The sequence below is a fragment of the Theropithecus gelada genome, chromosome 6 (genome assembly GCF_003255815.1).
Source record: "Theropithecus gelada isolate Dixy chromosome 6, Tgel_1.0, whole genome shotgun sequence".
Lineage (NCBI taxonomy): Eukaryota > Metazoa > Chordata > Mammalia > Primates > Cercopithecidae > Theropithecus > Theropithecus gelada.
Window position 1 is genome coordinate 176,718,107 of NC_037673.1, and position 12,188 is coordinate 176,730,294.

At 46.8% G+C, this 12,188-nt stretch overlaps 1 protein-coding gene across 1 annotated transcript in view; it reads left to right on the plus strand.

The window, feature by feature from the left end:
- The first annotated feature begins 2,103 nt into the window (after positions 1-2,103).
- The window catches only part of CNOT6 (CCR4-NOT transcription complex subunit 6), an 87,078-nt gene continuing 76,993 nt past the window's right edge, over positions 2,104-12,188 (plus strand). The window contains exon 1 of the mRNA XM_025388576.1: positions 2,104-2,519. The gene's annotated coding sequence lies outside the window, so the exon portion shown is untranslated. The remainder of the gene's footprint in view (positions 2,520-12,188) is intronic.

Below are 12,188 nucleotides of genomic sequence, written 5' to 3' on the forward strand. Positions count from 1 at the left end.
TGAGTCCTTGCACCGGGCTGAGAGTAGCTGCCTCTGGCCATACAAATTACAAAAAGGCACCCAGGCTGGAGCACAGATGGCCAGGGCACTCACACAGGGAGGAGAGGCCCTGCAGGGTGTCTGTGCCATTGGCCTCTCAGCCTGGGATGCTCTGTACAACACAGGGCTGCACGACTCCCTGCCTGGGGTGGGAGGAGGTTGTGGAGGGATGGCCACAGGCAGCCTGCTGGTCGGTCTCCATGTGTTCTTCCTGACTTCTGGGCTTTTGCACTGCCATCATTGCCCAGTGTCCTATGGCCCTAGAGGCCTGGGCGTCACTACTGATGTCATGGCAGTGCTAAGCAATGACCATCCCAAGGCCATGCTGGGGAGAGGGAGATCATCTTGATCTCTGAACAGCTTTTCCCTCATCCTTTCCTTGCCCTTCCAGCCAGGTCTCCTCCACCCCAGGCAACAGTAACCCATTTCCCACATCCCCAGCTCTCAACAGCCTTCAGTGACGCAGAAGCCTTGGTTTGCTGCTACGGTTAGTTCCTGGAACCTGTCTCACTCCCATTTCTTCAGGGTTGATTTTCCAGGAAGCAGTTAGCAGCCTATCCTACTTTGCCACATGGGTGGGCAGGCAGCTATTCCTTTTCCTTCACACCATACCCTTCAGCATATACTTCGAATTTTTTTTTTTTTTTTTTTTTTTGAGACAGAGTTTCGCTCTTGTTGCCCAGGCCTGAGTGCCATGGTGCGATCTCGGCTCACCACAACCTCCGCCTCCCAGGTTCAAGCGATTCTCCTGTCTCAGCCTCCCCAGTAGCTGGGATTACAGGTGCACACCACCACACCCGGCTAATTTTTTGAATTTTCAGTAGGGAGGGGGTTTCGCCATGTTGGTCAGGCTGTTTTCAAACTCCCGACCTCAGCTGCTCTGCCCCCCTCGGCCTCCCAAAGTGCTGGGATTACAGGCGTGAACCACCGCGCCAGACCAATATATCTCCAATATTAAGTCTGTTGAGTGTTCTTCTTGCCCCTAGACTGTGAGCTTACTCAGGGCTGGGTGGGGTCTGATTCATCTCTGTGCCCTGACCATCAGTCAACTAATATTTCCTGATGTAAGCATCATGAATCAGCCCAGTCATTTCTCTGCTCACCTTCAACTACCAGAGTTTGCCCCGAACACCTTTCGATCTTTGAGCACAGCAGCTGTTGTCCGTTACTCAGGCTAGGAGCCCAGCACCGTACTGTCCATTAATGTACTGGAATGAATTACCATTCATGGACTGAAACGGTATGTTAACTTACTCTTTTTCTGCGTCATTGAGGAAGGAATAACATTCGCCTGCTCACGACTGATTGTCTTGTCTTTAGGCAGATCAAGATACTGGCTCCGGGCAAATACCTGTGTTTCGACGTGAATGACAGGCGAAGGCTTAAGGAAAAGGAAAAGGAGAAAAAAGGGAGGAGGATCAAGGAAGAGGGAAGAGAAGAGATAAAAGCGGACAACCCGGCCGGGCGCGGTGGCTCACGCCTGTAATCCCTGCATCTGGAGGCCGAGGCGGGCGGATCACGAGGTCAGGAGATCGAGACCATCTTGACTAACATGCGGAAACCCCGTCTCTACTAAAAATACAAAAAAAAATTAGCCGGGCGCGGTGGCGGGCACCTGTGGTCCCAGCTACTCGGGAGGCTGAGGCAGGAGAATGGCGTAAACCCGGGAGGCGGAGCTTGCAGTGAGCCGAGATCGCGCCCCTGCACTGCAGCCTGGACGACAGAGCGAGACTCCGTCTCAAAAAAAAAAAAAAAAAAAAAAAAGTGGACCACCCGAGGCGGAAAAAGAAGTAGATGAGAAATGGAGGAGCGCTACAGAGAGGAGAAAACAGAAGTGCCAAGGCAGGAACGGAGCGGGGAGAGCGGGAACAGAAGGAGACCAAGGATGGACGGAAAGAGGACGGGGGAGGCCGGGAGCAGGGCCCGCAGCGCGCCGGGCCGGACCACCGTTCCTCAGCGCGGGGGTGAGGGGCGGGGCCTAGGCCGCGGCAGGCCGCAGCGACCCCCGCGCCGAAGGCCGGATGGTTGCGCCCAGCGACGGCGGCCAATGAGCGGCCGGGATGTTGGCGTGCCGGCGGCGGTCCGGGCGCTCGCTGGCTGAGGGACGGCGGCCGCCGCCATGATGCTTGTTTGCTTTCAATGAAAACGAGGGGGGCGCGGAGGAGGAGGCGTCGGCGTCGGTGGCGGCGGCGTCGGCGGCGTGGAGGCGAAGGCAGCGGCGGGCGCAGCGAGGAGGGCGAGGCCGGGGGCCGAGAGGGCGGGAGGGCGTAGTGGCGGCCCGCCGGGGCGGCTGAGGCGGGCGGCTGAAGCGGCGGCTCTCGGACGGGGAACAAAGAGCAGCGACTGAGGCGGAGAGGAGCGGCGGCGGCGGCGCTGCAGCAGCGGGCGGGACTGGTATGGTGGTTCCACAGGTCAGACCCCGCTGCGCTCACAGGGAGGAGGCGGCGGCAGCGGCGGAGGAAGGCGGCGCACCCCGAGAGGTGAGCGAGGCAGGCCCGAGGCCCGGCCGGGGCGCCGCTTCTCTCTGCGGCCGCGCACGGACCGCCCCGTCGGCCGGCCTCGGTCGCGGCAACTTGAGTTTCGTGGGCGGCGGGCTCGCCGCTCCCCGGGCTGGCGGCTGTGGGGGGCCCTCGACGCGCCGCGATCCCGCCCCGCCCCGGGCCGCGCCCCCGAGCCGAGTCCCTGCCGGGGGGCGTTGATTGACGGCGGCGGCGGCGGGCGGAGGGGAGGGGAGGGGCCGGCGCCGGGCTCTGGGGTCCCGGCTGGTCCCGGCTGCCGTCGCCGGAGGAGCGAGTCCGTGTCCCGGGACTCGGGGCCAAGACGGTGGCAACTTCGGAGGAGCGGCTCTGTGGGTGGTTCGCGTGTGGAACTTCGCACTCCGTGGCCGCAGTTACTGTCGAGCGGGAAACCCGCTGCTTACCCGTCCCCTAAAATGTTCTTAAAATGCCGTTTAACGCAGATTTTGGGGGAGAGGACGGGGTGGATTACAGGTTAAAGAAGCACTTAGCATGCAGTGAAGAGACTTGTTTTATAGTGTTGCTAAGGACTCGGAGATCGCGCTGGTTGCTAGTAGCAGTTTTCTCTGGGAACCCAATTGCACCCCTCCTTTTTGTTTTTCAACACTAATCGTTGTTTTCTTTGGAAACTTCCTTCCACTCTTTACCTCCTTCGCCTTCCGCGAGGAGCCTGCTAACCAACACCTGTAGCCTTCTGTTTTTAACTGTTACTGCCATCGACAACATTGTGAATGGTCGTCTCGCTTGACCTTCTTGGATTTGCTGTTACTGTGTTAAGCTGATGTGTTTTAGATAATCTGCTTGAATTTGAGTTCCCATACTTACCTGTTTTCCAGGTGGATTGTCTCATTGTTAGTGCTGAATCTTCTTGCCTACTTGTATCTGGGAATTTAACTTTGAAGAGGAAGAGAGTGAATGTGCATAACTGAAAAAATAAAATGGTGTGTAGTAGCACTTTGTATTTTTTACAATGTACTAGAATTTACCACTCCAGAACAGATTTGTAGGCTGTAGGAGTAGATGTGGGCCATTGATCAAAAGGGTGGCTTTTTTGGAGAATTGCTGTTAAGACATTTATCACAGTCTTTATTTAATTTATTTATTGTTTTTGAGACAGGATCTCACTCTGTCACCCAGGCTGGAGTGCAGTGGCACAGTTCTTGGCTCACTGCAGCCTTTGCCTCCTGGGTTCAAGCGATCCTTCTGCCTCACCCTCCTGACTAGCTGGGACTACCGGCAGACACCACCACGGCTGATTTCTAAAGTTTTTGTAGAGTCTTGCTTTGTTGCCCAGGCAGGTCTCCAACTCCAGAACTCAAGCGATCTTCCTTCCTTGGCCTCCCAAAGTGCTGCAATTACAGGCATGAGCCAACATGCCTGGCCATCACAGTCTTTAGAATGTTGTGACTTTTAGAGTAAAATTAGAATAAAAATGGCTTAATATCTTTAGATCTGTGATCTACTCCAGGTGGTTTGTTTTAAACAAAATATTTGAACAGCTGCTAATGAGAAAACAGACCTAGAAAGGTGGAGGTGACTTGCCCATGATACTGTAATTACGAGGGGAAAGACTGGGTTTGTGTGCATGTGAGAGCACACGAGTGTGTGACCTCATTACTAGAGGTTTGTTCTTTTGGGAGGGTAGAGGGTATTTTAATGGTTAGAAGTTATTTCAGGTCACTTCTCAGTAGGTGAACGAGATGCTTAATGAAATGGTCAAAGAAGATTATGTAATTGCCAAGCATGATGGCTCACCATGTAATCCCAGCACTTTGGGAGGCTGAGGAAGGAGGATGGCTTGAGCCCAGGTGTTTTTGAGACCAGCAAGACCCTGTCTCAGAAAAATATAAAATATTTAAAGCTTGTGATAACTGTCACAACGTAGTGAGACCCTGTCTTGATCAGTTTTTAAAAATGGTGACAAAAGACATAGATATTCTTGTGAGACTGAAGATTTTCTCTGAAAGGCAATTATTAATTTCCATAGTGTCTTGATAGTGGTGATGCAGCCTAGGCAGCTCCTTTTGAATATGCCTGTTCAATTTGTAGGTATTTTCAGGTTTCTTAAATGTTGTTGGCAAAGTAAAACTACAATTATTGGGAAATTTCAAACTGTTTTCTTTTGAGCAGAGGTAAGGTTGGTTTATAGAATTTGGTCCTAACTACAAATGTGTAAAGGCATTGTAGGAATTTGCCCACTGTACCTGTAGTTTAAAAGTATGCATTTTATGCCAGGTGCGGTGACTCACACCTGTAATCCCAGCACTTTCGGAGGCCAAGATGGGTGTATCACCTGAGGTCAGGAGTTCGAGACCAGCTTGGCCAATACGGTGAAACCCTGTCTCTACTAAGAATACAAAATTAGCCAGGTGTGGTGGCGCATGCCTGTAATCCCAGGTATTCAGTAGGCTGAGGCAGGAGAATTGCTTGAACCCGGGAGGCAGAGATTGCCACTGCACTCCACCCTGGGTGACAAGAGTGAAACTCAGTCTCAAAAAAAAAAAAAATATGCATTTTGGTTAATGCTTAGACATTCCAGTACCCATATTTGCCTTCTTATATTCTTTAAAGCGTAAACCTTTTTCGTGGTGCAACAGAAAAGGATAATATATGTAAGACATACTGAAATAAATGTTAAGGCAGCTCACAGCTATATTCGTTGGGCCATTAGGGGTGAGGGATCAATATGTTCAGCACATTTAGAACCCATTCCCATATGTAAGTAAGGTCCACTGGTTTGGGAAGCTGTGCTTTATATTTATCACTTTGGAAAAGTCCTAATAGGCTCAGCTAAAAATGTATGTTTTACTGGGAAAACCAGAGTTGGATTTGTAGATATCTTTATACCCATTACTCAAGGTAGTCATTTTACAACAAAGTGTGATTAATAAAACACTATGTATCTGAAATTAAGAATTGCTGAGGCTGCGCGTGGTGGCTCATGCCTTTAATCCCAGCACTTTGGGGAGGCCAAGACAGGCGGATCACCTGAGGTTAGGAGTTCGAGACTAGCCTGACCAACATGGAGAAACCCTATCTCTACTAAAAATACAAAATTATCTGGGCGTGGTGGCACATGCCTGTGATCCCAGCTACTCGGGAGGCTGAGGCAGGAGAATTGCTTGAACATGAGAGGCGGAGCCGAGAGCACACCATTGCACTCCAACCTGGGCAAAAAGAGTGAAACTCCGTCTCAAAAAAAAAATTGTGAATAAACTGTAAACATATACTGTATGCATAGCTGGGGTGCATTAGAGTATAATGGAATGTACTGTATTTTGGTACTTGAATAAGTAGTGAGGTTGGGGGTTATTTGATCCAAGATGGGGACTCATTTAGGCTGTCTTCACTTTACCCTTCTCTGGTCTTTATCTCTCCTTCGTCCATTTATATTTTCTTGGTAATTTAAGTTACATGTTAAGGTATGTACTGGTCACAGTGTTTGTTGTTGTTGTTGTTGTTGTTGAGACGGAGTCTCGCTCTGTCGCCTAGGCTGGAGTGCAGTGGCGCCACCTCCACTCACTGCAAGCTCCGCCTCCCAGGTTCAAGCCATTCTCCTGCCTCAGCCTCCCATATAGCTGGGACTACAGGCGCCCGCCACCACAACCAGCTAATTTTTCTATTTGTTTAGTAGAGACGGGGTTTCACCGTGTTAGCCAGGATGGTCTCGATCTCCTGACCTCGTGATCCGCCCGTCTCGGCCTCCCAAAGTGCTGGGATTACAGGCGTGAGCCACCGCGCCCGGCCAGTCACAGTGTTTTAACACTGAGAATTCAAAGACAAATAATACTCTGATTTTGCCCTCTCATAGCGTATAGGCTTAATAGGTGCACAGAGTGCTGTGGGAGAACGCAATAGAGAATGATTAAACTTGCGGAGGGTGTGGGGGCAGTTTACGGAAAATAACACTGAATAGGATTTACCAAACTGGGGAGAGGGAGTCACGTTAAACAGAAGAAACTGTGGGTACACTGAGGTGTCAAGTGTTAGGGTAAGACTAGTGATAAGGTGTTATTGGAACAGTGGGCATGACTCGAGTGTGCATGCAAAGGTGTGTCTGGTCTAGATTTTGAAGGACCATGCTTGCTAAGCTAAAAGTGAAGTTTCTACCTGTATCTTACAGCAGAAGAGAGAGCCAAAATATTTTTAGCAGGGGAGCAAGGTGATTTAGAGATCACTTTGGCATCCCTGTGGAGAATAGAGTGGAAGCCGTACAAGTATATATTTGAGGTATTATGGAGTTAGTGACTTTGGATCTATTTTTTCTTTTGGTTTTTCTTTTTTTTTTTTTTTTTTTTTTTTGAGATGAAGGCTCTCTCTGTCACCCAGGCTGGAGTGCAGTGGCATGATCTCGGCCCACTGCAACCTCCGCCTCCTGGGTTCAAGCCATTCTCTTGCCTCAGCCTCCCGAGTAGGTGGGATTACAGGCTCCTGCCACCATGCTGACTAATTTTTTTGTATTTTTAGTAAAGACAGGGTTTCACCATGTTGGCCAGGCTGGTTTCAAACTCCTGACCTCAAGTGATCTGCCCGCCTTGGCCTCCCAAAGTGCTAGGATTACAGGCGTGAGCCACCGTGCTTGGCTTGGATCTGTTTTTAACTTGGATATGGTGTCTCCTGAGTCTGTGGTCCCTTATGGGACTTTAGGGCTATGCCCAGTTGCTGTATAATACAGGGTCATTTAAAATCAAAATGTCAGTATGTTTTGGAAGAAGTTAAAAACAGTCAAAGCAATGAAAATCATAAAATAGTACTCATGAAAGTTCAGGTGTTGAGAACACTTGTCTTCTGAGTTAGGCTTAGGCAGGCTATAAACCTTAAGCTGGAAGATTCAACCCTATGCCCAGTTGAAATCAAAGCCACCAAGCTTAAAAAGTTATCAGTATCCTGATGGTTTGCTAGAATATGCGTTGTAAAAATTTTGTGAAATTTTGGGATGACAGTTTCCTCTTTAGTAAATTATTGGAATTGGAATAGTGAGACTAACTTAAGGTCTAAGAAGTTCTCATACAACTGTTAATTTATACAGTCAGTTTGCTGTAAAGCAACATACAGGTTCCTAAAAAATCACTCCTTTGCAGAATTGTACAGTAGAAATGACTGACAAATGGGGTTGTCAGTGACACATTTAAAAAAGGAAGCTTTATCAGTGACACATTTAAAAAAGGAACCTGGTAAAAATGATAGAACAGTTTTACACGTGTTGAATGGTTAAGAAATATATAGATACTGTAATAAATGTGGCATTTTGGCTTGAAAAGGCCTGGTTTGCTTGTGGAAAGGGATGTCAGAAAGGTTGCTGCTTGTGAGTTACTGTGTGAAGTGCTACTTGTGAAGTGGTAGAAGAATTACGTATAATCAGATGGAAGGTTGTAACACCAGAAGCGAATAGGTGTGGCCCTTAACACGTAGTGAACTGACTTAGCTGGTAGGTGTTTGAAGGGTGTTTCAGGTATTTCTACACAGTTCAGTTCGACTGGGTGCAAACTTTCTCCCTTCATCTAGTGTTTACGTGACAAAATAGCACCTAAATAAACAGGAGGTACGGCTTGTGCTCAAATTGTTCTCTAATTTGTGTATCAGTTACACTGGAACAAGTTCACCTTTTCCTTTCTTTTTTTTTCCTTTTTCTTTCTTTTCCTTTTCCTTTTCTTTATTGACAGGGTCTCACTCTGTCACCCAAGCTGGAGTGATGATGACTTGCTGCAGCTTTGACCTCCCAGGTTCATGCGAGCCTCCTGAGTACCTGGTATCACAGGTGTGTGCCACCATACCTGGCTGATTTTTCTTATTTTTAGTAGAGATGAGGTCTCTCTACGTTGCCCAGTTTGGTCTCACACTCTTGGGCTCAAGCAGTCCTTCCGCCTTGGCCTCCCAAAGTGCTAGGATTATAGGTGTGAGCTCCTGTACCTGGCCAAATTCACGTTTTGTTTCTCTTTCCTTTTTTTTTTTTTTTTTTTTTGAGACAGAGTCTCGCACTGTGGCCCAGGCTGGAGTGCAGTGGCACCATCTAGGCTCACTGCAAGCCTCACCTCCTTGGTTGACACCGTTCTCCTGCCTCAGCCTCCCTAGTAACTGGGACTACAGGCACCCGCCATCACGCCCAGCTAATTCAAGTTCACGTTTTCAAAGCAAGTTTTATAGTTGATTATACTTCTTTAATACCATTTTTAAATAGTACTAAAACTCAGTTTCAAAAATCCTTGTTGAACAACCTATGTGTCAGGTCCCATGCTACCTTTGTGGGGCTTACAGTCTTTTGTCCCAAGGAGGTTTATAGTGTTGTAGAGAAAGACAAACGAACCAACAGAATACTCATCGGATTATATAGTAATTAAGAAAGCACAAAACATTTTGGGCATGCTAAGGAAAGAGAAACTCATTCTGCTTGGAAAACCCAGGGAGTCATCTCAGAGGTCTTTAAGCTGGGTTTTAAAGGATGAATAGGGATTTGTTAGGTTGAGTAGGACAGGGAGAAGGAACAGCTTGTTGGGAACAACTTGGGCGGTGGAGCATAGGACACAGGGATGAGAGGGACAGGAAGAGTGGTCAGAAACAGCTTGTGAATAGTTGTAGGCTTTTTCATAAAGTGTTGGGATTTCCTGTATAGATAGAAATCCAGTGAGAGTTTAGCTGGATATGGGTGAGCAAATGGTTCATGTAACATACTTTTTCAGGAGGCACATAATGAAAATGTAGAAGCTGGATTAAAGGAGTTAGAGTTCATTTACATCCTGTGAGAGCTCAAGTACATCGGCATAGGGGATAGAAAAGCACAGGATACCAGAATTAGGGACAGAGAAGCCATAAGCTATTAAAAAAAAAAAATAGGAAAGAGTTGAGTATGATTCAGAACTTGTTTAGCTTGGAGAACTGTTGGTATGATTTAACTTGGGAAATAGAAGAACAGATTTGGGGCTGGGCACAGTGGCTCAAGCCTGTAATTCCAGCACTTTGGGAGGCCGAGACAGGCGGATCACGAGGTCAGGAGATCGAGACCATCCTGGCTAACACGGTGAAACCCTGTCTCTACTAAAAAATACAAAAAACTAGCCAGGCGAGGTGGCGGTGCCTGTAGTCCCAGCTACTTGGGAGGCTGAGGCAGGAGAATGGCGTAAACCCGGGAGGCGGAGCTTGCAGTGAGCTGAGATCTGGCCACTGCACTCCAGCCTGGGAGACAGAGACTCTGTCTCAAAAAAAAAAAAAAAAAAAAAAAGAAGTACAGATTTGGACAAGGAAAGTAAAATAGTTTGATTTTTGATCTGGTTAAGTTTGACATACCTTCTGGATACTTAGGGGATATGTCTAATGGGTATCTGGACCAGACAGCGGTTGGGGGTTTGATAGATTTGGTCATTGTATAGTTGGCGTTGGAAGTTAGGGGATTAATCAGAAGAATGTGTGAACAAATGTTTTTCACCTTTTTGGCAGAGGTAAGATCCCCATTTGAGAATCAGTTAAGAATTATGGACTGTGCTGAACAGAATGAAAGTATGCACATATGCAAGTGTGAAACTTAACTCATGGACCACAAGAGGAGAGGACTAAGGGAACCCTAAGGAACAACTGATATTTTGTTTTGGACAGGACTGAAATGGTTAAAGAGATCAGGGCAGAACAGGAGAGAGTAATGCTGCAGATGCCAAGAGCGGTCATAGTGCCAAGAAAGAGGGAGTTTTCAGTAGTGATCATTGTACCTAGGTTTAGGGTGGGATGAGGAGATCTGGAAATGGGTTGATAGGATTTGGCAGGTGGGGGAATGAACGCAGGGAAAATCTTTATGGGACCAGGGGATATGTAAGTCAGATAGTAGATTCGGCGGAGGAGCAAATGGCAGGTTAAGATGAAGAAGGTTATAGACTACTATTTGGAAAAATTTAAACTAGAAGAGAAGGAAAGAAGGGTAATAGTTTAAAGAGGAGACAGGGTCGAGAGAAGGTAGGCACCTGTGTTAGTCACCAGCCTTGTTTCCTTAAGTCCAAAACTTAGGAATTAACTTTATAATACATATTGCATGTATGTTTTTCAAACGTTCCCCTGATCTGTTGGTTGAAATGATTGCATTTTTATTTGGTCACACAAAATTGTTTTGCCTGTGGAATTTTGTGTGATTTCAAAAACAATAAATTTTTTTCCTCATTAGAGGTAGAGATTATCTGATGTAAAATCATAATTACAATTTTCAGCCTTCAGTTACTAGAAGAATAAGATTTGCTTTCCTATGCCCTGTGCTAGATTTGCACTTATGTTGTGCTCCATTGCCTAAACTTTGGTTAAATATTTGATGCAGTTTTAAGTGTAAAATACTAGCAAAGAGGAAATCATTAGACACGGTCATTTTCTTCCCAAGTTATTGCTACGAACACATAGAGACTTAATAAAACAAATTAGCCCGTGGCTCTGTATATCCAAATACAGAGCATTACTGGTGATTCTCTAGGTGCATTGAGTGACTGTATATAGTTTTATTAGGCAGATTTTGATTATAGGGAGATAGATGTATTAGCAATCTCTCCTAATTAAAGACCAAACAGAGATGAAGATATGACTTGACTACATTAAATCAAAAATTGTATTACACTCAGCCTTTTGGGAGGCAAGTATTTTTGCTCTGTAAGATTATGTATTGTTGCTAAGTAAACACTTCAGCATCATAAAACAATGTTTGATGAAGCTAACTGCCATGTTTTAGACCAGTAGTTTCCTTTGTTAATCTAAAATTATGACAATGATAACTATAGTTTATTTGAGACTTAAAAAATTGTCATTTGGTTTTTAGTTTTGTGGAAACTATAGAAACTCAAAAGATACAGGGGTTCGTAACCACTGAAGAAAAAAAATAGTGTTGAATGCCAGTGGTGCAGTGGGCTCTGCTGCTGTACATGTATCTCATTTAATCCTCACACCAAAATTGTGACATAGATATCACCAATTTATAAGTGAGGAAATTTAGGCAATAAGATGATAGTAAGCCCATCATTTCAAGCCAGTACTTGATACAGGTCTGATTCCAGTTTGTTTTTTTTTTTTTTTGAGATGGAGTTTTCACTCTTGTCACCCAGGCTGGAATGCAGTGGAACAATCTCGGCTCACTGCAACCTCTGCCTCCTGGGTTCAAGTGATTCTCCAGCCTCAGGTTCCCGAGTAGCTGGGATTAGAGGTGTGCGCCACCATGCCCGGCTAATTTTTTTTATTTTTAGTAGAGACGGGGGTTTGCCATGTTGGCCAGGCTGGTCTCGAACTCCTGACCTGAAGTGATCTGCCCAACTTGGCACCCCAACGTGCTGGGATTACAGGTGTGAACTACTGCGCCCGGCCCCAGTTTGTATTCTTACTAACACTGTGCCCTCCTTCCTTTTTCTTTTTTTTTTTTGAGACAGAGTTTCACTCTGTCAGCCAGACTGGAGTGCAGTGGTGCCATCCTAGCTCACTGTAACCTCCGCATCCTGGGTTCAAGCGATTCCCCTGCGTCTGCCTCCCGAGTAGCTGGGACTACAGGTGTGCGCCACCACACCCGGCTACTTTTTTGTGTTTTAGTAGAGACAGAGTTTCACCATGTTGGTCAGGATGGTTTTGATCTCTTGGACCTTGTGGTCTGCCCGCCTCAGCCTCCCAAAGTGCTGGGATTACAGG